This window comes from Podarcis tiliguerta (assembly GCF_965153285.1).
Source record: "Podarcis tiliguerta genome assembly, chromosome: 2".
Taxonomy (NCBI): domain Eukaryota; kingdom Metazoa; phylum Chordata; class Lepidosauria; order Squamata; family Lacertidae; genus Podarcis; species Podarcis tiliguerta.
This window is the reverse complement of record NC_139535.1, coordinates 32,116,290-32,144,181: the sequence shown is the minus strand read 5'-3', so window position 1 is coordinate 32,144,181 and position 27,892 is coordinate 32,116,290. Positions and strand designations below refer to the sequence as shown.

At 41.7% G+C, this 27,892-nt stretch overlaps 1 long non-coding RNA gene across 1 annotated transcript; it reads right to left on the bottom strand.

The window, feature by feature from the left end:
- Positions 1–2,520: 2,520 nt before the first annotated feature.
- LOC310671220 lies at positions 2,521–27,308 on the bottom strand. The gene is made up of 2 exons (XR_014507908.1): positions 27,227–27,308; positions 2,521–2,667 (listed from the first exon to the last, which is right to left on the bottom strand). It is a non-coding gene; the product is annotated as an uncharacterized lncRNA (long non-coding RNA).
- Between the last annotated feature and the right edge of the window lie 584 nt (positions 27,309–27,892).

Here is a 27,892-nt window from a genome sequence, read left to right as displayed (position 1 = left end):
GTGCACATTAATTGAAGGACACCAATCAAAATCATTTATATTAAAAAAGAGGACACCATTAGCCTTGAGTTCATTCAGTGTTTGCAAATGTTTAAATAAAGAGAGATCATTGCCGCATTATGAAATAAGTGCCTTCAGACAGATAATATTTACAATGCATAAATAAGCCACAACAGCTGTTTCTAAGTTGTTTTTTAAGCTCCCTTTTCAACAGTGGATCCTATCTAACAATATTGCTTTATGATTGTGTTGTTTAGGTACCTCTGTCATGGTTGATTTTCCTTGCTTCTGTTGTCTGTCTTTGGCATCCCAGGATAAAGATTAATGTAGACAGCCTGTAGAGGGGTTGATATATGTGGTGAAATCTTGCCTTAAGACAGTGGGGTAGTCTAGATGATATTCAGCATTCTTATACCTGAAAAGACTGGAAACCTAAATCTAACATGCTAAGATGTCACTGCACTGATGCTATTTTTCAATGGTGTTTCAAACTTTGTTCCAGTTACGCACTATTTTTTTTCTCAACAAAAAAACAGACTCTAACCATCCAATGCCCTTTTAAAATGTGTTGGGGGATGGTTGGGATTAATTTGTTTTTATTTTGATTGTGTATTTCATGTTTTCATGTTGTGATTTTATCCTGTGAACCACCCTGAGACCTGTGGTTGTACGGCGGTATACAAACAACAACAACAACAACAACGATATTCAAATCAACTTTTGTGTACATGTATGTCTATGGGTTGTATAGGACCCAATTCTCGTATTTCCTTTTCCTTATTTTTAAACAGGATTTTATTCTACAATTAACATACATCTTTATATTAGTTCAAATATATGCTGCCATGCCATAACACATCTCCAAAATTCAATCCGGATTTCTCTAATCTATTACAGTCGTACCTTGGTTCTTGAACGCCTTGCGACTCGAACGTTTTGTCTCCCAAATGCCGCAAACCCGAAAGTGAGTTTTCTGGTTTGCGAACGTTTTTTGGAAGTCGAACGTCTGATGGGACTTCTGTGGCTTCCGATTGAGTGCAGGAAGCTCCTGCAGCAAATCAGAAGCCGTGTCTTGGTTTTTGAACGTTTTCAGAATTTGAATGGACTTCCAGAATGGATTTTGTTCGAGAACTAAGGTACAACTTTATTTAAATTAACAACCTACATTTTCACTCCATTATTTCCATTCTACCACTGTCGGTTAGATTTGCAGGAGTGCAGCAAACTTCTCATGAAGTAGGGTGAACAGACAACAGAATGGCAAATGTGGTTCAGTGGGAATAAATGCAAACATATGTTCATTGGAACATGAAAATCAGACTTTATGTATACACTGATGCTATCTCGGCTGGCAGTGACTGGCCAGAAAAAAAGGTATGGGGGCTGTGGTGCAGAAAAATATAGTGTGCTACAGGAGTGGAAAATACAGGGAAAGGCACTGAAAGAGAAACTGCCAGTGTCATAATACCTTTATACCAATCAATGGTGCAGTCACACTTAGAATAGTGTGTGGTTCTGGTAACCCCATCTTTTAAAAAAGGATATAGAGCTGGAAAAGGTTGAGAAAATAGCTAAAGGGGAAGCATAACAGAGGTTTATGAAATCATGCATGTTGTAGATCTTAAAGCCGGAACTCAGGGGCATCCAATGAATGTGATTGGTAATGGATTCTGAACACAGAAAAGGGAGCATTTCTTGATGCAACACATGATTAATTTATGGAATTAATAGCTGCAAGATGTGGTGTGGGCTGGTAAAGGGGACTTAAAGGGGATTAGGCAAAGACATGGAGGCTTGGTCTCTCAGATGCTCTTAGTCTTAATGGCTAAATGGAACTTGAATGCCATGAACTCTCAGAATATCATGTTGATGGGAACCCTGCTGCCATCGTGTCTCTCTGGTGAGCTTTCCAGAAATGCTTAATTGGCTACTGTGGGTAATAGAATGCTAGAATAGATAGAACTTCAGGACGCTTGCACTCTTATATCTACCTATACCTATACCTATACCTATACCTATATATAATCTTCATTGGGCTGGATGGGACTCAATAATTATGGTTTATCTGGAATTCGGAAATGATTTTAAGTTTGTGTCACCTTGGGCAGTAGGAACATAGGAAGCTGTCTTTTTGTTAGTTAAACCTCCAGGGCTTCAGTCCTACCTGAAGATGCTGCCCAGGGGTTGAACTTGCAAAGTCCTGCAAAGCAGACTAAGCCCTTAAAACAGCTCTTCCTTCATCACAGCAAGTTGTTCATTAGCAGTTGGACTATGTTATTTCTATGTGAGAAAGTAAGCTCTTTTTTCTGATTAACTCTTTGGTAAAGCATGGGGCTTTGTTGACCTTTGGGGTTTCAGCTTTCCCTGGTGGATTTGTGCATCCCATTGTGCCTTTTCTCTTTTGCTCTGGGAAACTTTGTTCCGGAGTTGAGAAGTTGGTGTCACCGTAGATAAAATGTCTTTACCAGAAAGACAGCCAAGCTGATGCATTAAGTCCTGAGACAATAAATCATCCAGACATATTTTTAAAGTGAATTTAGTGCTGGTGAAGGATGTTGGATTGACAGCCTGGAGAATGAAGCCTTGCAAGAAAACAATGGAATCGTTGCGTCTCTTGTACAATGGAATCTGCACATCTCTCGTTTTCTGACACATTAAAACGTCTACCTTGGAAATTAAAGATAGGACCGTGTTAATTGAAGGAGCAATCCTGGACACACCTTTATGCTTGTGCAAGTGGAACCTGCAAGGAAAAAAAATCAAAGTGTGGAGTGCTCCCTATTCAGACTGCAGCCACTTCATTCAATTCCCTCTACTCACCTCTCAGTTCAACGTTGCTGCTCTACCTACACTAGCAGAGGAAAACCAAGTCTTCAGAATAGTGCTCTATTCCCATCCCCGTCTCATCCCCAGAACACTACCTTTTGGGGACTTACACTGGCCTCGGTTTGGGGGGACTTACACCAGGATGTGGTTGAGCCAGGATAAGTCAGTTGCACCAGCATATCTTCAGCCGAACCAGGATTAGGGACTTAACACTGGCTGAGACAGAAAACTGCTGCCATCCTAAGCTGCTTGTACTGGTGGATCTTGCCATAGGATTGCTCTTTAAGTCCTTATTGGGCTTTTGGGAGTTTCTCATTCACCCCATTTATGGTAGTATTCTAATGCTTTTTTGTATTTACTATTGCAAACCTTGGTGTTCTACAGACTGTTCAATATATCCTGCTTCTTTGTTTTCCTTCTTGTTCTGAGGACTCTGTCCTGAGGATGCTGTGGATCCAATTGAGGTAGGCCTGCGTTTTGGTGTAGAGGCTGGGGGTGCTGGGGCTTCCACAGCCATGATCCCAGCTGACGATACCCACAATGTTCCATTGGCCCTGTTTGTACATCAGTAATCCTCTGCTGCCTTCCTGGCAGGTGTCAGTTCTGCCCTGATCACTTCCTGCACATAGCATCTTTTCTGGTAAGCCACTCCATTCTGCCTTGGTCACTCCCCACCCGGAATACTGTGTCCAGTTTTGGGCACCACAATTTAAGAAGGATGTTGACAAGCTGGAACCTGTGCAGAGGAGGGTGACCAAGGGCCTGGAAACCAAGCTTTATGAGGGAGTTGGGTATGTTTAGCTTGGTAAAGAGGAGTCTGAGAGGAGATTTTGATAGCCATCTTCCCATATCTAAAGGGCTGCCACATGAAAGATCCTTTTCACATGTACTGCTAGTAAGCCAGGTGTCACCCATCCTATATTTTTGCATCTGGTTCTTCCTGCCTAAGTGCAGAACCTTACATTTGTCAGTCATGAAATTGTTAGCTTGCGCCCAGTTCTCCAATTTGTTAAGGTCATTTTGAATTCTGTCTTCTGCGGCATTAGCTACCCCTCCCAGTTTGGTGTCATCTGCAAATTTGATGAGCATCCTCTCAAATCCTTCATCCAAGTCATTTATAAAGGTGTTAAACAACAATGGGCCCAGGACAGAACCATGCGGCACCCCACTTGTCATTTTTTCCAGGATGCCAACCTAGCAGTTTGAAAGCACACCAGTGCAAGTAGATAAATAGGTACTGCTGTGACAGGAAGGTAAACAGCGTTTCCATGTGCTCTGGCTTTTGTCATGGTGTTCTGTTGTGCCAGAAGCGGTTTAGTCATGCTGACTACATGACACAGAAAGCTGTCTATGGACAAATGCCAGCTGCTTTGTCCTGAAGCAAGATGAGCACCGCAACCCCATAGTCGTCTTTGACTGGACTTAAGTGTCCAGGGGTCCTTTACCTTACCTTTTTAAATGAGTACTCTTTGGGTTCGGTCAGTCAACCAGCTACAAATCCACCTAACAGTTACCTCATTCAACCCACATTTTACCAGCTTCCTCGTGATAATATCATGGGGTACTTTGTCAAAAGCCTTACTGAAATCGAGTTTGTCATTCCATCAAAAAAAGAAATCAGATTGGTCTGGTATGACTTAATTTTGAGAAACCCATGCTGGGTCTTAGTGCTCACAGACTGAAAGTTGATGTGCTGGTCCAGGGGGGGAGGTTACCGTGGGGTGAGGTCCAGGATCTGAGTTGAAGGTCAGCAGACAGTCCTCCACGGGCGAAGCGGGGTCCACAGCGAGGAGCCGGGCAAGGACAGGAACTCTGGGAGAATCGGACTGGGTGCTTTCTGAAACAGCTCTTCAACGACGTTGCTCCCACAACCTGGGACTGGGCTGACTGGCCTTTATCTTCTCTGAGGCCAGGGGCAATCCCGGCCCCCAGGAGACCCGCCTCTCCTGGCCTTAAGGCGAGTACTCCTCCTGGGGAAACCAGTTCCCTCCGCCTCTCTGCCCTGAGCCTCTGCAGTTCAGGAGAGGCTGAAGGGTTACTGGACCCAGGGGGAGACTCACCTGTAGGCACTGAGTCCTCAACCACCTCCGGAGCCAGAGTGGATTCACCTGGTGCCTGCTCCTGAGGATCCGGCACAGGTGCAGGCGCTTCAGAATCAAGGCCCTGCCCCAGTTCAGCCGGCCCTGGAGGCGGGGACTCCTGTGCAGGCTGGGATTCCTCCGGTTCAGTCTCTGAATCGGATTCCCAGGCCATCACAGTTGAATTATCTGTTCTAGGACCTTCCCTGGTGTCAATGTCAAGCTCACCAGTCGGTAGTTACCTGGGTCTTTCTTTTCTCCCTTTTTGAAAAAGGTGAAGAAGCTGGTAGACTCTTCTTCCTTGGAGGTTTTTAAGCAGAGGCTGGATGGCCATCTGTCATGGCTGCTGTCATTGCAGGTACCACAACGGTCATCTAGTCCAACCCCCTGCAATATTTTTGCACAATGTGGGGCTCAAACCCACAACCTTGAGATTAAGAGTCTTGTGCTCTGTCGACTGAGCTATCCCAGCTTCCATATCCAAATGTTTGATAAGTCAGGTGTGGGTAGCTATTCTTGATTGTACTTGGCAAATTGTTGATGCAGATATTTCAAATATATTTGAAATGGAAGAAATGCATTCATTTACTCTGGCTAGGAATGTGGCCAAATGAGACTTCTTTTTCATGTGAACATTCTCCCGATCCTGCATTCATTATCTTGGCAAAACCACTGTTGAAATCAGCAGGAGTTTTGTCTGAATTAAGGACTGTGAGATTTGACCATGAACTAAAGGTTAAGAACTAAATTTCCTTTTGCACATTCTGAGAAGTGTGAAATAGCTAGTAATTTGTTTTTTGCTCTTTTGCTAAAGGCAACTGAACTTTCCCCTCCTCAGAGGAAAAATGCTTCAGGGTTAAGCACTCTATGCAGCTTTTGAGCCTACAGCAAAAGAAAAAAAAATATATGACTGAGTTACCAAACTCTGAAATTAGGAGTTTTTGAATAGAAATGATGAGGTAATTCACAAATGGTACTCTTATAATTATAATTGTAAATTAACACCTTGGGTTAGAAAGCTAAGGACAAAAAATTAATGTTAAAAACAGCCCAGGAAAGGCCTGAAGTTCTGTAGTTCAAGGAATGTGAATTATTTTCTAAGACAACTAAGATTTGCAAAGAGACATATACCTCAATGTTCTAGTCTTTAAAGTACCATGTTTAAACATAACTTTTTATTATCTACTGTGGATGTTAGAGATTATTATTTTTTCACATTGTATTCATGATTTAGCTTATTAACAAGAAGTTCAATGACATTTAGAGTTCAACACAAAAAGGCTTTCCTTTAAAAACAACAATAAAGAATTCTTTCCCCTCTAGACACATACGGGGGAAATTATAAACAAATATAGTTCATACAGGAGACACCAAACCCAGGCTGTATGGGCCTGATAAGGTGTTGACATTTATAAATGTCATGTGATTAGCATGAGAAAAAGACAGTCATTTTATAATAAAGGCTATTAAGTATTAACTAATAAATGTACAGCATAATAGCAATGAAGACCTTTCTTCCAAAAAAAAAGGCAAACAAAAGAATGGCTGTTACATTTTAAGATGTTTTTGCTTTCCAAATGCACATTGTGAACACTGTGATTGGTTGCTTTGACTAAATTAATCAGTACACCTGAAGCAGTGACCAATTCAACAATATATCAATTTTTTTTTTTTGTTATAGCGTGGTGAGATGGCACTTGACTTATTTTATTTATCACAGATCATAGAATACACTACAGAAATTCCAAAGGGCAAATTGCACAAAATTAGCTAAAACCAAACAAAAACTATACATAGAATACCAATGAAGGTAAAGGGACCCCTGACCATAAGGTCCAGTCATGACTGACTCTGGGGTTGCTGCGCTCATCTCGCTTTATTGGCTGAGGTAGCTGGTGTACAGCTTTTGGGTCATGTGGCCAGCCTGACTAAGCCACTTCTGGTGAACCAGAGCAGTGCACGGAAACGCCGTTTACCTTCCCACCGGAGCGGTACCTATTTATCTACTTGCACTTTGATGTGCTTTCAAACTGCTAGGTTGGCAGGAGCAGGGACCGAGCAATGGGAGCTCACCCTGTCGCGGGGATTCGAACCGCCAACCTTCTGATCAGCAAATCCTAGGCTCTGTGGTTTATCCCACAGCGCCACCCGCATCCCACATATAATCCCACAGAATAGTCCCACATATAGTCCCACAGAATACCAATAAACGCCACTAAATTACTATATTGTATATCAAAACTGGAAAACTAAATTAAAATTAATAATTAAATAGTTACTACAGTGGTACCTCTGGTTATATACTTAATTCATTCCAGAGGTCTGTTCTTAACCTGAAACTGTTCTTAACCTGAAGCACCACTTTAGTTAATGGGGCCTCCTGCTGCTGCTCTGCCGCCGGAGCATGATTTCTGTTCTCATCCTGAAGCAAAGTTCTTAACCCGAGGTACTATTTCTGGGTTAGCGGAGTCTGTAACCTGAAGCGTATGTAACCTGAAGCGTATGTAACCCGAGGTACCACTGTATTTACCATTTTAAATCAGTTCGGCAAACTTTCCCCTTCTGCTTCCTTGCTGTTTGGTTGAAATTGGTCAGGCTGTGGAGGCTGTGCCTTTCCTTATTTCATATGTTCTTAAATGTATGTGACAAATGTTTAAGGATATGTTACAATCCTATTTGGAGTGCATGGGGAAACAATTTTTTCAGGATCAATGGACTTATTTATTTCTTATTTTATTCATTAAATATTTCTATACCACCCTTCATCCAAGGATTCTAAAAACATAAAGATATATAACATCGTAACACAGAGAACAGTACCCCCCCCCCCAGTTTAAAGCACCAGATATGTAAAGTGCCAGGCAAACCTCCTTGGGGAAAGCAATCAATAAACAGGGAGCCACCACAGAAAGGTGCTCACTGGAAGAAGGACAGATCCTTAAGCTGAGGCTCCAATACTTTGGCCACCTCATGAGAAGAGAAGACTCCCTGGGAAAGACCCTGATGTTGGGAAAGATGGAGGGCACAAGGAGAAGGGGATGACAGAGGACGAGGTGGTTGGACAGTGTTCTCAAAGCTACCAGCATGAGTTTGACCAAACTGCGGGAGGCAGTGGAAGACAGGAGTGCCTGGCGTGCTCTGGTCCATGGGGTCACGAAGAGTCGGACATGGCTAAAGGACTAAACAACAACAACAACAACGACATGTTGCCACCTCTCATGGCAGGGGCACATGAAGAAGGTGCCTCAGATGATGACTGCAGGGCCCAGGTCGGTTCATATGGGGAGAGGCAATCCTGGCTCCAACTGCCAGTTACCTGGGACTGGGGAGCACAAAGGAAACATGGTCTCCACCAACAGCTAGGGCATCAAAGGCCAGAGGGAGGTTGCACCCTTTGCTTTCCGGAAAGAACTGGTACCACCCAGTGATCACAGAGAGGGAACAACTGCAGTGAGCTTCCTTCTCCTACCCTTCCAGAAAGAACATTCAGCTCTAGCCAACCAGTGCTCTGAGAGTGCAGAACCAAAAGGAAGCATGCTCTCACCTCACCCATAAGCAAGGCCGCTACCGAATTGTGTGTATCTTTGAGTGATGGGTTTTGTTTCTGCGTTCTTTGCTGTTGCTTGTATGCCATCTTGTTTGAAAAGCAGGGTATAAATATTCGTAATAAAGAAATGAAGGCTGGTGATGCTCTTCGTAAGTTACGGATACAGAATCCAGTCTTTCTGAATTCCAATATGAACTCACCAGATCCACACTTCCCGAATGAATGTGTGGATTGGAATTTGGTTATCCGTTTGGCTTTTGCATGTCATGAAGCAATACACATCTGAAAGACATATCAAGATGTATTCCAAATGCAAAATAAATACATGCATCCCTCCCCCACCCCAAGTCAAAACTATACCAAATATCTCCTAAGCACCAGCATTCTGCTTCTAAAAGGCAATTGCAAATAATGAGGAAATTACAACTTTAAAGGAGTAGTGAAAATATTCCCCTGCAGTTTATGAATAAGAAATAAACCTTGTTCAGGTAATCATAGGTTGCAGATAGGCACTGAAGGCTACTAGCCTCTCAGCACCAAAGGAAAATGCACATATTTTTTGCTGCAAAAAATCCCATTCTAAACCCCAAAAGTATATTTTTCCCCAGGTTCATAAACCAAATTATTGACAATAATTATATGTCAATAATAAAATCACTGTAGTGTCATTCTAAGTACAAATCTAAAATGCTATTGTTGGCTTGATTTTCTGACATATTAACAAATACATGTTCTACTTCGTGTATCTTTCTCGCTTGTTTCCCATAAAAGAAATGGTGTCTTTGGCAAATAAAGAGTGGTTAAATTAACACAAGCTTTGAAGCTTTGTGTATGTGCTGAAGCTATCGTATCTGCAGAATGATTAAAAGAAAAGGGCAGGCTATGATTTATCGTCTGTGTGATTGTTAGACCTCGATATACCCAATTTGCTGGTTCCTTTAGAAATCTATAAGGGATAGCACCTATGACATGTAGCATCAAGCAAAACATTCATTGCCAAAGACAAACAGAAGCACAGCACAAATAATGAGCACCTTCTCACAGTTGGAATCAGCCCTAACTGGTTGTATGCCAAATCCATTCTATACTTGCAGAGTAAGTTGGGAACTGAGTAGTGGGCAGGTGGTAAATGATGCTTACATAGGGATAGTGCCACATCATTTCACCACATGATTGTCCTTCGAATGTGTTTCTAGATAAATTATGTATCACACTGGTGTTAGGTGAGCCTAATACTGAGCCAACTTGTGTCCAATAGAAATTAATTAGTTTAAAAAGGTGGACCGCTGTACATGATTAAATATGAACTGAGAAATATTTATTTTATTATTTATTCATTCATTACAATTCTATATCGCCTTTCACCTGTAGATTTCACGGTGGTTCACAACATAAAAATACAAGATAAACACACACACACACACAAACTGGAAAGTATCTCTAAATTGGATAGAAAAATTGGCTTCCAGGTGGAAAAATCAAAATTGGAAACAGAACTGTTAGAACCCAAAACTAAGATATTGTCAAGAATGTATAACTTGCTGCTGAAATGGAACACACAGGATGAGGAAGTGAAATCAGTAATGATTAAGTGGGCACAAGATGGTGGTCACAATATAATGCTAGCTGACTGGGAACGGTTATGGACCACTGGTATGAAATTCACGGCATGTAATGCCTTAAGAGAGAATATAATGAAAATGATATACAGATGGTACATGACACCAGTCAAACTAGCAAAAATTTACCATATGCCCGATAATAAATGTTGGAAATGTAAAGAAACTGAAGGTACATTTTTCCACCTTTGGTGGACGTGCCCAAGGATTAAGACCTTCTGGGAGATGATCTATAATGAAATGAAAAAAGTGTTTAAATACACATTTCCGAAGAAACCAGAAGCCTTTCTCCTGGGCATGGTCAACCAACAGGTTCATGTGAAGGACAGGACATTCTTTATGTACGCCACAACAGCAGCAAGAATACTCATCGCACAGCATTGGAAGGCACAAGAATTACCCACGCTGGAAGAATGGCAGATGAAAGTTATCGACTACATGGAATTAGCAGAAATGACTGGCAGAATCAGAGACCAGGGAGAAGAGACGGTGAAGGAAGACTGGAGGAAGTTTAAAGACTATCTACAGAAACAATATAAGATAATGAATGTTTGATGACATCAGATTGAACCTAAAAGACTATTAGCGTAAAAAATTAAAGATTAAGAAAGACTAATGTTTTAAGGTATATGGAAATGTAACTATATTAAGACACTAAGATTATGATGAATTTAAGATATGACAGAGGGAAGGAATTTACTGCCAGAATATAAGATTTGGAATACAGAGAGGGAAGGTCTGGGGAAGTCGCAGAAACAAGTTAATGTAAAAAATACAAGGACACAATGATTGTTTTTAATTTTCTTTTTATTTATTTTTCTTTTAATATCTTTTGTCATATTGTGTATACATGTTGTTGTATTGTCTTTTTTTGTATTGTTTGTTTATCTGTATTGTGTTTATTTGTTGTTTATTGATTGTAAAACCTAATAAAATATCATTAAAAAAAAGAAAGAAAGTATCTCAGCCTACTGGAAAGTAACTCAACTGGAAAGTATCTCAGCCTATTTCTGAGCCAACTCAGATTCATCCCTTTGACCTCTCTCAAATACAGTGGTACCTCGGGTTACATGCACTTCAGGTTACATACGCTTCAGGTTACAGACTCCACTAACCCAGAAATAGTGCTTCAGGTTAAGAACTTTGCTTCAGGATGAGAACAGAAATCGTGCTCCGGTGGCGCAGCAGCAGCAGGAGGCCCCATTAGCTAAAGTGGTGCTTTAGGTTAAGAACAGTTTCAGGTTAAGTACGGACCTCCGGAACGAATTAAGTACTTAACCCGAGGTACCACTGTATCACTATTAGGGGGGACGGGGACAGATTCTCCATAATATATTTTGCCCTGGTCTGACATGTTGCTATTCAATTCTAGAGACAGGATGAAGAAGAGACACTGCTCCCTCTTTGTACTTCTGACCATCACCAGAATACTACCATCATTCCAGCCTCATAAGTGGGAGAAGGAGGATTGGAGAATCAATCGAGGTATATATGGCTTTCCTTGGAAATAAGTAAATATATTGTGTGATTTTGGGGTGGGTTGATGGGATTTGGCTCTGTTTCTTTCCAAGTCACCCCAACATGAGCCAGAAGGGACTCATTCATCATGGAAGCTGACACATACCTGGTCATGTGACAAGTGTAGCTGGCTTATAATTGTCTACGCCGTCCTTTCTCAAACTGAAGTGACTTTACATACATTTTATTTAAGCAAGAAAAGGATTCTTTAGTGGAGAGATTTTCACTAACAAAGTAAAAGCTTTAGAGGTTCTTTTTTATCCCAAAGCAAGCAAGCAACAAAAGAGCAGTCTCCTTGCAGCATTCATAGGAAGCAATGCTATTAATGCCACTGATGTATGTGCAAGGAAGGTGAGAGGCCCTGAACTTTAGCCCTGTATAATCCACAAGCTCTCTGGTGCTCATTGAATCAGTTTGTGAGCCAGCTGATATTCATTATTATAAAAGGGAGCAGAAGAAAATGCAGTCAGGTTGTGTGTGTGTTCCCCGCCCCTTGAAAGAAGCACTTGTACGGATGGAAGAAAGAGAGGACAGATTTAGCTCAAGAGAGGACAGATTTAGCTCAAGCAAATGAAAGCTGAGTTAACACAGTAAGTTGCAAGGAAGTTTTCCCTCTTTTAATGTCCCTAAGCTTTTCCACAGGGACACGGGTGGCGCTGTGGTCTAAACCACAGAGCCTAGGGCTTGCCGATCAGAAGGTTGGCGGTTCCAATCCCCACGAAGGATTGAGCTCCTGTTATTTGTTCCCTGCTCCTGCCAACCTAGCAGTTCGAAAACATGTCAAAATGCAAGTAGATACATAGGTACCGCTCTGGTGGGAAGGTAAACGGCATTTCCATGTGCTGCTCTGGTTTTGCCAGAAGCGGCTTAGTCATGCTGGCCACATGACCCAGAAGCTGTCTGCGGACAAACGTCAGCTCCCTCGGCTGATAGAGCAAGATGAGCGCCGCAACCCCAGAGTTGTCCGTGACTGGATCTAACAGTCAGGGGGGTACCTTTACCTTTACCTTTAAGCTTTTCCATGAGAAGACAGCTTCCACATAAGCAGCAGATTGCATCCAAAATGATGGGTAAAATACCCAAATGGAGAAGGAATGACACAAGAGAGACCTCAAATACTTTAGTAAATACCAAAGAGACACGAATAGTCTACAGATGAATTCCAGTTGTACTCAAAGCTTGCTCTTGTATGGACACTTCATTAGCCATTATTATGTAACAGGCCATTATTATTATTATGTTATGCAAGAGTTCATCTAAGAGATGCCGTTTGGTCAACCCCTTCCCCTCGTTTTATATTTTCACTTTTAGGCTCAGACATGGCCCAATTTGCATGTAGCGTTAACCCAAACTTTGAGTTAGTGAGAATGAGCAGATGTGCAAGCTCTTCAACAGAGCCCCAGTCATGCTGCTTCCTTCCATGAAAACCCAGACTCATGATTGAGCATGTGTGTGTACATTTATATATGCTTTTCTAGCCTTTTTTCTGTGCAAATACACTAATCGTTATTGTTTTTGACATAGTTTATATTTTATGACATTAAAGAAGTTGATTCAATTAAGCTTAAATGCAAAAATCACCATGACCATCAATTAGAAACGTGGGCCTTTTCTGCAGTTGTGGGCTTTTTCTGCAGTGACTTGTGGAATGCTCTTCCAGGTGGCTTGCCTGGCGCCTTCTTTACATATCTTTAGGCACCAGGCAAAAAGATTCCTTTTTTCCCAGGTGTTTGGCTAATTAAACAATCTATCGCCTTTAAAGGGATGCGGGTGGCGCAGTGGGTAAAACCTCAGTGCCTAGGACTTGCCGATCGCATGGTCGGCGGTTCGAATCCCCACAGCGGGGTGAGCTCCCGTCGTTCGGTCCCAGCTCCTGCCCACCTAGCAGTTCGAAAGCACCCCTAAGTGCAAGTAGATAAATAGGGACCGCTTACTGGCGGGAAGGTAAACGGCGTTTCCATGTGCTGCACTGGTGCTGGCTCGCCAGAGCAGCTTCGTCACGCTGGCCACGTGACCCGGAAGTGTCTTCGGACAGCGCTGGCTCCCGGGCCTCTTAAGCAAGATGGGCGCACAACCCCAGAGTCGGACATGACTGGCCCGTACGGGCAGGGGTACCTTTACCTTTTTATCACCTTTAAAATTGAGAGGGGAGAAGGGGGTTACTGTTTTTGTTTGTTATTGTGGTATGCGTTTTTGTATTTTTATATTGTATATTGTATGCCCTGTGATCCTTGGCTGAAGGTGGTATAGAAATTTGATAACAACTTCTTCTTCTTCTTCTTCTTCTTCAGGTACAAGTCTTGGTTGGTAAATCTTTGCAAATCTTAGTGATGTATTACATTGTAATGGAGCACCTTCCTTACACCCAAAAGCTGATGAGCTGCATCAGAGAAGCACAATTGAAGATTTGGGCCTGGGATAAGACCAGTGTGTAAGGAAGATTTTCAGCCAGAGATCTAGTAAGAATAACCACAAACTGCATCAGCAAGATTCAACAGACATTGCTCCAGCACTAATCTTAATATTTCTATCCCTGTAGTATCACTGAAGCAATGGAGTACATGCCAGAATTATGTTAAAGTGCCTTACCATTCTTTGGGATTGGAAGGCAGAGATTGTCGAAATGGGCGTTCATCAGGTTTTGATTAAAGTTGTCCCCTGTTCTGAATGAGGTCAAACATTATCTGAATACTTAGCCAGAGTCACTGTGGTATAGTGCTGTTATAGGGCAGCTCCTTCCTCTTTGTTCAAATCTGGTAATCATGAGATCAGAGTCATCTCTATGACACCTCCTGTGATCTTTATTTGCCTGAGGACGAGCTTAAATGCTACACTTGACAGAGGCACCTTAGCATTACTGACATCACATTATACCTGACCAGCAGGCGCCCGGAACACCTACTTGGTAGGGGTGTAGAGAATTGTAGTGTGATAAGAATTATGGCTTTATGGCAGCATACCTGGAGTGAATGTAATTGTAGAGCTACTGTAGTATAATTAATATGCACCAACAATAACAACAACAACAATGTATTAGTTGAACTGGTAATTTTTTTTGTAGGAAATATACCTGAAACTCAGAAGCAGACCTGTCTATCTTGGGGAAATTTCCTGCTGCCAAGACACTTATCAGTTGGGGATTGTCAACCTGAAACTAACCAATCTGCCTTAGAGAGAGTGCTAGTCTTGAAAATTCAGAAGCATAGAGACCACCTCTAAACTCCTCAATTGCCATGATGAACTGAGCCAAGTGAGTTTTGTGCTTCCCATTTCAAGAGATATTTTCAGGTTTCCCAAATTCCAATAGGCATTTCTATGTGTGTGTTTCTAAAGTCCAGCTGTTTCCGAGGATCAGCTCACAGCTGGAAAAAGCGTGTTGGCAACTTCCTTTATAGTAGGGAAATGGCACTGTGTAAGCAGCAGATCAGGACAACAATGACTTCCTAAGAGATGAAAGATTTGTGAACTAGTAGGAAGTAAGCAGGTTTGCGGATATTTCTTTGCACTTCAAAACAGCAGCATTCTCATCTAAAATCGAACATAACTTGGTGCAGCACTACTCTCGGATACACCGTGCATGTTTGTTGCAGCATCGTAAACCTGAAATACACATTGCTCCAGGCAGTGGTGCATGCAGTGCCCAACAAGTTGAGTACATGGAATGAAGTGTTTCCCTTCCCTGCAATCGATGTTTTATGATATCTGATCTCCACCCAAGTCCCTATCACTGCTTGAGGTCCTGTCTCATCTTCTCTGCTCCAATGGTCCTTTGCCAATCCTTGTCTTCCCTCTCCCCCTGTTGTAGGATAGAATTAGAGCCCTGGGAGACTCCAGGATGTACCTTCCAAGCCAACCCCAGATTTCAAGGTTTCGCTACTAGTTTCATAGCAAATTTACATATGACTAATGCGCTGTGGGTTAAAGCCTCAGCACCTAGGACTTGCCGATCGAAAGGTCGGCGGTTCGAATCCCCGCGGCGGGGTGTGCTCCCGTCATTCGGTCCCAGCGCCTGCCAACCTAGCAGTTCGAAAGCACCCTCGGGTGCAAGTAGATAAATAGGGACCGCTTACCAGCGGGAAGGTAAACGGTGTTCTGTGTGCTGCGCTGGCTCGCCAGATGCAGCTTGTCACGCTGGCCACGTGACCCGGAAGTGTCTTCGGACAGCGCTGGCTCCCGGCCTTTAGAGTGAGATGAGTGCACAACCCTAGAGTCTGGCAAGACTGGCCCGTACGGGCAGGGGTACCTTTACCTTAATGCAATTTTGCATATTGTATCAAAACTGCATCTAATGAACATATTCCACATATTCTGTTTCTAGGGGCTGCTCACTTTGCTCACCAGCTCCCCCACTCAATCAGCCCCCCTTCCTAACATCCCCCTAAGTACTCCTTCCCAAAGCCCCCTTTCCATTATTCCTTGCCCAAGCTCCTCTACCCACAGCACCTCCCCTTATTCGTTTCCATGCCTCTGCAGCTCACCCATGCCACCTCACAGCTCCTCTTGCTTGAACCTGCCTCACTACTGCAAGCCCACGTCACCCACCTCACTTGACCTGCCTTACCACCACAAGCTCAAGGTGCTTGCCTGCTCTGCCCACTGCTTGCTTGCCCATGTCACTGCACCGCCCCTCTCACTCAGCCCACCCAAGGTTGGAAGCCCAACTCACTCTCCTACTTCAGACCCCTGGCAAAAGTTCAGCTCACTTGCTCACTGCCCCACTTGCTCACCCACTCTGCTCATGCCACCCCTCTTACTTATCCTGCCACCACAAGCCCAGTTTACTTGCCTGCTGGCATACTCACCTGGCCACCATGCTACTGGTGCTTCTCTCGCCCTGGACTATGTGCTGTCCATTGCCAGTGTGATGATGGACTAATATGAATTGAGTAGAGAGAAACACATTCTTGTTCTCAGATTGCTAGCTTGAACTGTGAGTCAGTTCTTGGAGGGAAATGATGTACTGATCTAGAATTTGTGAGGCATAGCTAATTGTTTATTCTGATTGGTTGTCCAATTCCTGTTCTTTGCCTATCACATGTGCATAGCTTTTAGAAACTCTTTGGAAAAGATTTCTAGCACTCTATGTTTTTTGGACTGCAGGTGATTTGAGAACTATACAGTACCCATATTCTGGAAAAGTTCTTATTTGTTTTTGTTTTTATGTTTTAGCCTTCTTTGTGTGAAGCCTGTGAAGGTCATTCATGCAATACTAGAGAATGGCTCCATCTGTGCAGATGTCCACATGCAATAATTACGTGATGCCATGTTCATGTGACACACGTATGAAGGGTGCTATTTTTGCAGCAAAAACAAGTCTAGATTCTGCATTTGAGCTATTGTGCATGCACACACAAAGTCAAAAGGAGAAGAAATATCTGAAGAACAGCTTATGAGCATGATAGTGCGCTTTGGGCTCTACAGTTATTTACCTGTACCAGGACTGCTTGTTTGAGCATTCAGCAGCTGCTGTAAGTGGCAACATGGTGTGCTATGCATAGCCGTGCAGAATGTTTTGTCATTGTCTCGCCTCCTGTGCGGTATTTTTAGTCCTGCAGAATGTAGAGCAATTAACTCGCTTACTGTAGTTGTTTCCTTGCACACATGTGGAGGTGGTTCTTTTCCCTGTATAAGCCATTTCATGTCTCATTAAAAAAAAACCTTTGAAGTTGCCTTGTAATTTTACAGAAGGGTTAAGCAATACAAGGCCCATGGGCTATGTGGAGCACCCAGGGCAATTTCATACAGCCTGCCAGAACTTCTTACAGTCCTGAAAAATCTGCCTTTTTATTTTTGCCTGCTCAAATTTTCACATCCCCTTGATTTCCTGAATAGCATTACCAGTAATAGTAGCAGTGCTGCTGATGGCAATGGCCATTAGTTGGATTCAGTTGAACATCTTCATGAACGTTAGACTGGTCCAGCTGGTCTTGTTTGCATGAGTTTCAGCATGTGCAGTCCTCATGTTTGTGCAATTCTTTGTGCATGGTAGAGCTACTGAGGGACAGCTGGTAATGAGATATAGGAAGAGGCTCAGTTAACTGCTCATGTATCCTGAAAAGTCTTTCTAAGCTCAATATAACCTCTGGCATATAACCCTATGAACCATATGGAACAGTTATCTCCTAACTGGTTTGTGTGTTGCACCATATTGCACACATGTGTACGCCTCTATGGATGCAAAGCAGGGAACTTTATAGCTAATTCTCTGCATCTGCTTTACATGTAGAAGCTCCCAGGATCGAACCCCAGCATCAGATAGGGCTGGAGAAGACTCCTGAGTAAAACCCTGGAGAGCTCCTGCCAGTCATTTTAGGCCAGAAGATCCAATGGTCTAACTTGGTGGAAAGCAGTTTCCTACATTCCACATCTAATCTCCTTGTCCAGTAAACTGCTCAACAGAACTCTGTGTATGGACATTTGCTTTGGAAGAAGAGAGAGCCTGTTACAGCCTTTCAGTATGAAGTATTTTTTACAAAATCTTCCAATGCGTTATACACAATTCCTCAGAGATTCATTCACACACTAATCTTTGTCTTTTTAAGGTGAACGGATGATAGCAGTCACAAATAATGCTTGTTGGTACAGCCCTAGACAGCTACGGAGCTCACAGCATTTGAATTGCTTATTTATACATTTGAGTCACACTTCGTATTTCTACAGTTACACATTCAAGAAATCCTTTCTGAAAAGAAGTAAAGTTGATTTAAAATGTTCACTAAAATGTCTGTTGACTACTCAGGTAGTCTTTAGAAAACACCTTGCTGGGGGAAAAATACGGTGTTGCTTGGGTGGTTATGGTTAACAAATATTTTAGCTGTGATATATGTCTTAGGTATAGTGCAAATGTAACATATAGTCCATACATGCACAATGTATGCTTATGCATCATTTGATCGTGAGAGGTCAGGATGATACAAAATGCACAGTAAACATGTCCAGATAGGGGGGCAGCTGGGCTGCCAGCCAAAGCTGATGGAAGGTCCTCTGTGCTACCATGTCCACCTGAGACTCAAGTGGCAACAATGGATTCGGAAGTACCCCCAAGCTCCTTCAGGGAGAGTGTAACCACAACAAGAACAGGCAACCTGCCAGCCTAGGGAACCACCCACGAATAAGTGTCTCAGTCTTATCTGGATTGAGCTCAAGTTTATTGGATCTCAGCCAGTCCAAGATCACTGATGAGATGGTTCCAAGGACAGACTGAGGTGATTGGGGCTCTAGTGCAATTTCCCAAATAGTATTTCCCTTCCCCCCAAAAGGAATGCATGAAACATGATACAAGAAAATACGTTTTCAAGTATCTTAAAGACTCACAAATTAATTATTACTTAAGCTTCTGTGGACTATAAAATTTCTCTATGCATCACAACTCACAGAAAAACTTTAATAAACAAAGAGAAAATACTCTGAGCATGTGCAGTTTCATATTTTAAACTCACTTCTCATAGTTTTCCCCCTCACCAACTTGGGTCAGCTGCTTACTCTTGGCCTGATTTATATACTCACAAATGCCGTGTAAGGTTTGGTCAGAGCCGGGTTGAAGAAGAGTGACATAGAGCAGTCCAATGACCTCAGGACCCTCAGAACTGAATTATGTAGAGAATCCCCAATAGCTGAAAAATCTGAGGATCTAAGAAGTATCCTGTTGTAAGACAGGAGCACCCTGATGGGGTTAGTTCACAGCACAAAGGAATGCAGTGGATAGACAGGACATTGAAATCAATTAACTCAAGGTCTTAGTTATTACAAGACATATCAACACACATTTCCCACTGCATAGTGGTTGGGAGGTCACACGGTGTCTCCAGCCAAGCAGAACTCAGCCAACGGTTGACTGAAGTGTCCCTTGTGGGGAAAAGTGGAAACCTTTCCCAAGAAATGTAAGTGTTGACTTAATCCAATTACCAGTGGAAGATGCTTGCTGGAGGAAACCTCTTTGTTTCTTTCCCAGAGTTAATTAAAAGCTGAGTATGTTTGCATTAGACAGAAGGAAGGTTCTGGTGGCTAATTAGGCTTGCACTTCTGTTGAGGATAACAAAGTCCGAAGCAATGGAAGGAAATATGGCAGGAACCCTTATGGTTCCTCTTATGGGAGGGCATTTAGTTCAAGGCACTGTTGCTTTCGCTGACTCCTTTACAATAGCATCACACTCACTGCTCTGTGCAAAGGCTCGTAAGCAAAGGCATGTGCAGAGTTCCAGCTAAACCAAGAATTTTAGTAACATCTTGCTCTTGTGCTTGGTGAATGTGTGAGCATTGTTTTTGAAAGGGACAGGTGTGTCTTGCAAATAAATACAGTGTAGATGCCATTTTGATCCATTCCAGTAAATGTTAAGTAGTACTACTATGTTAGATCCTACCAGCAGTGGCAAATTTATGGTTTATGGGACTCTGTGCACAGTCATTTTGGAAGCACCTATTCACCTATATAAGCATGGCTATGTCCACAATATAATGACACTAAATGCATTAGAAACAGTCAGAAAAAAGGTAATCCGTGTTACTATCTATTATATTATTAAACATAACTTTTTGTTTCTAATTAATGATATATGTATATAGGGAGTTAAAAAGAAAACTCTTTTCTTCAGCCAAAAATTAACTTTAAATGAAAATTCAAAGATTTTCATAAAATATTCATAGATGTTTAATGTTCTTGAAATATTGTAGAATCGAAGTAATTTTTTTTACTCTTTTAAAGGTGCAGGTAGTATTCTATCCAGTCAAAACATGACAATGAGCATGGGGAGACATGATTGAGAATTATGACTCTCAGAAATAAATGGCCTGAGCAAGCACAGAGTGCATCTGTCTCCCATATTTAATAACAGTAACTTCAGTCTGAACTATAAACTCATTGGGTTTAAGCCAATGCTAGTCCTCCTCAGAGTAGAGCCATTTCAATTAATGAACAAGGCTAACTTAGGCCCATCAATTCCAATAGGCCTATTCTGAGTAGGGCGAGTATTGGAAACAACCAATCATTGTCAGTCAGCCGCATGGCATGTGGAGTAAAATTCCAGACAGCAGCAACAATCCAGAAGCAACTGGTTCTAGCTCCAATAGGCAGGACACACTGTAATGTTAAGAGAATCCACTTACTGTTTTATATTTTCGACTTCATCAAAGCCCGGAGCAGTAAGTGTCCACTTTTTACAAAAGAAGTTGCTAGGCACATAGCACCCATTGCTAACCAAAAAGTAATACATCTCCCAGCTTGTATTGGAAGGAGGGAAGACAGCCTGCCTCTCACCCTTTCCTCTCTATTAAAAATGTGGTGGTTGGTCGACTCAGCATCCCCCGCTCCCTCCAAACTGCATGCTTTCTTAGGGTCGAAAACCCTAATTTAATGTTAGGGATAGCCTCCAAATCAATTTAGGGCTGTATCCAGGTGGGGTTGTGTCTGGATCAAATTACCAGGGGAGGCAGACATGCGCAGTCCTGGGAAAGGCACAATTTAGTTCTTAAATAAATAAATAAGTCAATTTCTATATAAATAAATTTTAAGAATTCATGGGTGACACAAGGTACTGCCTCCTGGTCTACTACGTATTTTGCAAAGAGGTTTGTCTGCTTGCTATGTATTTGGCACATACTGTAACCAATTTTTGTGTTCTGGTTCCTGACGTCAAGAAGTGGATTTTCATCAATGTTTGGATACTGTTGGATGTCATTTGGAATCAAGATGGTGAACTGAATCTTTCAGAACATCATCGTTGTTTTTTGTTTTAAAAAACATTTCTTAGAATTCTTAAGCAACGCCAGGTGCAAGATTGCTAATTATAGATATTCTGCATACACTAGCTGAATCTAAAAGACAGGTGGTTTATCATTAAGTAGGGATCTGCCAATAGTTAAGTATATTCTTGGAATAACAGGGTAGGAGACTGTAGGTAGGAAATAGCAGGGCAGGAAACATCCTTTGCTGGAAATACCATTGTAAATATATATTCAACTTCCATTGCTCACATAAAGCCTCGACCAATATAAGAACTACATAGAGATTGGACCACAAACTAAGCAGCATCTATGCCAGTCAGCTTCATTCACTCACAACCCCAAATGATGTAATTTCCAATTTTATAGTTATTTATAAAATTCTTTCAGAATTGATTACAGATGTAGACTGCCTTAATTTCTTCTCTGGAAATAAATATTTTTCTTATGTTAAGCATGTTTCTTTCTAAGGCTTGTGCAACAGAACAGATGGGCGACTGGTGTAAGTTTTCACTCTGCAGGGAACATAATATGCAAGGAAAGGATGCACAAACCCTATATTTATGCATCACATCCATCACAGGCCAAAAGAAAATAACAAAAAAAAAGCATTGCCAGGCTCTTTAAAGCTCCAGATCCAGATTCCGCCAGCAGGAATTCATGGTGATAAATTATCACAGAGATACATTATACAGGGAGGCATAGCAGTAATGCCTATATTTATACTGTCTATCGCTTGCCATGATAAAATAATATTCTTCCACCTTTTCAAAAGAAGCTCAAATGTTCCCATTGCTTACAGCAAGCTTTTGAAAGCACTCTCTTCAGCACAGAGTAAAAAGACCAGAGAAAAATACCTTGCTCCATGCAGTTCCATTCAACATCATCAACAGTGGGACTGTGGGAGAAATTCAATGTAGTGCTAAGCAGTTTGCTCCATCAGTGCACACTTCTCTACTTGCCTGATGGAACTATCTGCCCTCTACTTCTTCCGTGTGCTGTTTTGGGGATTCTCCTGACCCCTACAGAGCCAATTTGGGATGGGGGGAGGAGATGGGGGAAAGCCGAGTTGTGCCAGCATAAGTCCTTGCTCAGGCTTCTGTTCTTAGTTAGTTAGGCTTGTTAGCTGACAACCACTCATCTTTAGACATTAACCTGCATCTTCAACGAGATGAAAAGTGTGAAATCAGTCATGTATTTATTTCTTTTAGGTCTATATGAGACCTAAAAAGCAATACTCTATTCCCAACTTAAGAATGGAAAGCGAAATACTGGTGGACAAGAAAAGAGGTTTAAAGGCAAACCTTAAAAAATCCAGTATAAGCACTGGTAATTGGGAAACACTGGCCTACGAGTGTTCCATTTGGAGAACAGCCTAAACCAAAGATGTCATGGACTTTGAAGAAGCACAAACTCAGGAAGAAAGGGAGAAATGAGCTAAGAGGAAGACATGCTTGGCATACCCTCACCATGATCAACTCCTACCCGGAAACCTATGTCCCCACTGTAGAAGGATGTGTGGATCCAGAATTGGTCTCCACAGTCACTTATGAACACACCGTTAAGACTGTGTTCATGGAAGACAACCTTACTTGGTTATGAGTGATTGACAAAGAAGAAGACGACAACTTTTAGGTCTATGTGTGGGACCAGTAATTTTCTTCTCACATAATAAGACTTCTGCTATATTGAAGTTGCTGCCATCATTTGCAATACTTGTCTAGAACAGACTTTATTGGGGGCGTCTGTATGTTAAACTAACAGCAGAAGCTTCCAGCATTTCCTACTGTATTCCTAGAGAGTATTGGTACAAATACCTCCCCTCCAACCCATTGCGTCCATGCTCCATCCCACTTGGCACCATTTTGAAAGAAGTGCCTATGGCTACCTTGTGTTGCTTGTAGGTTTGAAAATGCTAGCAAATATTTATTTCTTTTACATTCTTTTATAAATACGTACAACACTGTGTCTCACCCATACTAACCCATACAACTTGCCCCAAGGACAGGCAATTGTAAATTCTGAGAAGTCTACTTGGAGTATTCTATCCCAGTCCCCAGTTATTCTGTGGAATTAAATTTATTCTGGAGGTACAAGCTCTCTTTACCAATGTACAAATGCTTATATGGAAGTGTCCACACTTGTTGATTTAGATTGCTCAACTATTGTGTACACAGATTGTACACTTGTTCACTGTTCCATGCAAAGAAGTATGACTGTCCCGCTCAGCTATTTGTGTACACAGATTGCATTCTCACTGAATGCAACACGTGAACATGTTACAGAAGGTAAGGGGAACATTCAAAATAATGCTGTCATTTTTGGCAGCAGACTGACACTTCTTACAATGTGTCCAAAGTACAGCATTTCAACAGAAATTTAAGTGAAAACAAGAACTTGAGGATATTACAGTGTTTTGATCTTTTCATGTCTGTTCTGGAGCTAGGCTGTATTCAACACTTGTAGCCAGAGATCTGTTTATTTATAAGGTGCCAAGTCACACAGTTGGTGTTGTCAAAGCTGTAAATATTAGAGAGAATATTTTAAACCTGAAGCCAGGGAGTAGGGTCACAGAGTTTTCCTAATTGTGTTCCATTTTGAAGTTGTTTTTGTACAACTTGCATCAATATTCCACATCAGCCATTACTGACTTTCTAATTAAGGAGACACATCTCCTTCCACAAGCACTTCTACTTGGGTTTAAAGTCAGTTCAAGTAAAAATAAGTTTGGGCTGAGTGGAGGCTGATAAATGACACAGCTTGCTAGCAAAATGTTCTACATTTTCACTTCCACCCACAGGTTCTGAGCCTGTGGAGATTCTCTGATCATGGTAATATTTATGCTTTTATGATCACACTGTTAGAAACATTCCTGAAGACACACCAGAAATGTACTACAACATATTGCAAGCCCTTCTGGGAACGATCTACTTGTACCTTGCCATGCTTACAGTGTTAAGGAGTTAAAGGAGCAAGAGGAGTTGCTTCTCTAATTCATAATTACCATTGGAAGAAGGCAGTGGTTGTTTCTGCTGAACGTCTGTCAGTAGGGATTTGCACAGAGCAGAACTACCACATTAAAGCCTCAGTCCCCCACTGAAGGCCAATCAAATCTCGAGGGTGTGAGAAGCCCAGAAGTGCCCTGTCAGAGGATTTAGAAAGATGAATATGGGATGAGACATTTCAAGACTCGATCTGAACTTAGAAAGTACCATAGGAATAATATTTTTGTGTGGTTCCATCTATTAAATCAAGAGTGGCAAGCCAGCAGCCTGCAGGACTGATCTGGTGGGTCCACAGACCATGTAGCTGGGCTCAGTGTCCATGCCAGCTTCTTATCCTCCCTCTTCCAAGGCAATATGCCTTGAAGCATGCCTCTTCCCCACATCCTCTCCCAGTTGTGTCCAGGTCCTCCTTCCCCTGGACTGTTGCTGGCTTGGTTTAAATATCCCCTGGGATGGTATTAGGCTTCCTGGATTTCACAGCCAACTGACCCATATTGTTTCCAGCCTCGCTTTGTTGGCATGCCTTCAGCCCAATAATCCAGCCCTCAGAGGCCTCTCAACAGCTTTGGACCTGCACAAATATACAACAAATGGATGTGATAGTGTCAAAGGAAGTAGCTCTTAAGCAGCTCAGTGTGAGTGTGAGGCTAATCTTATAAAATATGCTAAAATATGTTTGCTTGGATATATTCTTGGCATGTGGAACTTTTTCTTGATGTATCATTTAATAAACTGGGCATGTCAAAACTACAGTAGGTTGGGGGGGGGGATGATTATTGCCCAGGAGCTGAAACCATGACAAGTAATTAATAAGAAGATTAAACTTTAGCTTCACCTTGGTTCAGCCTTGGACCTTTCTTATGAACCAGAAAATGTTTGCACAGATTTGTTCGTGTCGGCAAAGTTCTCATCAAAAATGTATATGAACATTTCTTGTCTCTCCAGGCAGTCGGGTGTTTTACGGTTGCTCTGTGATAGTGTGCAAAGAGTACAAACTGTGTTTTCTGGAAAACATCACATCAAAGAAGCTACATGATACATTACACCATATAGGAATAGCTTGTTTTGTTTGTTATTGTTTGTTTTGTTTTTTTACAGTCAATCCGAAGTTTCAAGGAATTTTTTCATATTAACAGCCAAGACTACTCAGAACCTTAAATCATCTTTTCATGAAGTCATGCATGTATCTGGATTATAATCCCAGTTGAATGGGTGTTGACATAATTCTCCAGTCCATTTACAATAGATTAGCATGTCAATGTTGGGAACCTGGACTGATAAACTGGTGGTGGTGGTGGGGTTCATCAGGGGAGAAGTAGAGGTAAACATTTGACAGATCTAACTATCATGACATCAGGGAGAAAGGCAACAGAAGGTCACGTACAATATCAAAGTGTGGTTATTTCTCATGACACCCTAGATTTTTAAATTGTGTAGCACATGCATACATGGTGCATGACATCAAAATTAAAACATGAAAATGAAGACAGGGCTTGATCCAGCAGGCTCTTCTTAGGTTCTTATGAACAGCAGCAATTGTCTGAGATAATAATAATTTTATTATTTATACCCCAGCCATCTTGCTGGGTTGCTGATCTGTCTATCACATTGTTATTCATATATCTGTTTGTGTAACATCTCATGCAATAAAAACAAACCCTTTCCTTTATCCTTCTGGCCATTTCAGAAAGGTCTATGAACACAGATCAATTCTCAAGACAAGACCACCAAGAGAGGAGAGGAGATGGCCAAGAATTTGTATCAGGAGAAGCAGTGACAGAAGTGCAAGTGATCTTGCTGAAGTGGATCACATACAGATCTGAAAGGCTACTCTGGATTTAAAATAACTGCAGAAGCAGGGAAGGAAACAGCAGGATATGAATGCCCCCCTCCCCTTATTTCTTTGCAAAAATTGTGCTGGCTTTCACTCCAGATGAAAATTGGTATGCAGTCAGTGATACCATGAATTCAACTTGTGAACGGACACATATATATCCCAAAGTTCCCCCAAAATTCATGGCCAGTACATTCCATTTGAAATGATGCAGGAAGCACTGCTGCTGCATTTGATGCACATTATAAATTGTTAATAAAAGAAGGGTAGAATTAATTTTCCATTGAGTGTATGACTTGGCAAGAGCAATGGAAAACAGCTGGCATTGTTCCAAGCTAGGTAGGAATTTCTCAGCCTTGATTCAAATGTTATAGATCATTACCCTCTTTCTGATCTGGTCTGTTGTAAAATCAAAACTTCTCAATCCCAGATAATGCCAAAAATGTAGTCACTCATTGCTACGCTAATTTCTAGAGGGCAAATGCATAGGGTGAATATTAGCCAAAAACATCGTTTCAAGAAGTCTTTGGAGGGGGGGACGGACATGTGACATTAAATAATATACCTAATTAATCAAGTTTCATAAGTTATCTGGTAAAACATTTTGTCTTGAAATTTGGCTTACCATGAAAGAAAGTGAAGAAATCAATTCGTGTGGTAGAAAGCAGAAGGCAGTATCACTTACGAGTTTCCAACTGTGTTTTCTGTATCATTAAAACATTGATTCTTGGTCTCTGTAATTCTTCAGGTGCAAAACTGTCTGCAGCCAGCATTAGCAGCCTGTTTCTGTTCTTATTCATTATGTCGTTGTTGATAATTAAGAACAGAAGGAAAGGCTGGCTGGATGAGGCCAAAGGCCCATCTAGTCCAGCCTTTTCTTTCCATAGAGGCCAACTAGATGCCTATGGGAAGCCCACAAGGAGGAAAGGAGTGCAATAGTACTCTTTCACTTGTGCAGCTGGTATTCAGAGGCCCACCTGACACAATCACCATGGTAAATAGTCCATGATAGCCTATCCTCCATGAATTTGTTTAATTCATTTTAAAGAATACATTTTGTGGGAGTGAATTCTGTACTTTACCTCTGCATTGTGTGAAGAACTATATTCATTTCTTTGTCCCGAATCTCCCAACATTCATCTTCATTGGATGACTGCAGGTTCTAGTATTGCAATTAAACAAGAATTTTTTTCTCCCTGTCCATTTTCTCTCCACCAGGCATAATTTTATACGCTTTTGTCATGCTTCCCCTTACTTTAGTTTTCCTAAGCTAAAAAGCATATTGAATCAAACTTTGTAACTGGGTTTTAGTAGTAGCACCATCACAATATTTATACTTTGATGTGAAGAGAAAATAGTTCACATCCCACACTTCCTTTTTAAATAATGTCTCCAAAAGTTCATCTCTCTTAACTCTCTGAATTTAGCTCACAAGAATCTTATGACAGGGATCTGCCAGAATGCATTTTGGATTCTTCTTTATTCATTCATTCTGTCTCTCCAAATAGCTACAGTTTGATTTGCTTCTGCCTGCTTGGAATGCAAGGAACCTTCAAGTTACGTCTTGCTCTGGCCATAATTCATTGCTTTTTAGAGTTGATAGTTTGCCTACAGTCTGTATCCTTTGACTCATTGGATGGGACTGAGTGATGTCACAGGTGGGGTACAGTGATGAAATCTGACACTATAGTCTGCTAAACCTTAATCACAAAAGCTGATTGTTCATCTTGACAGGGGTTGTTGCCAGC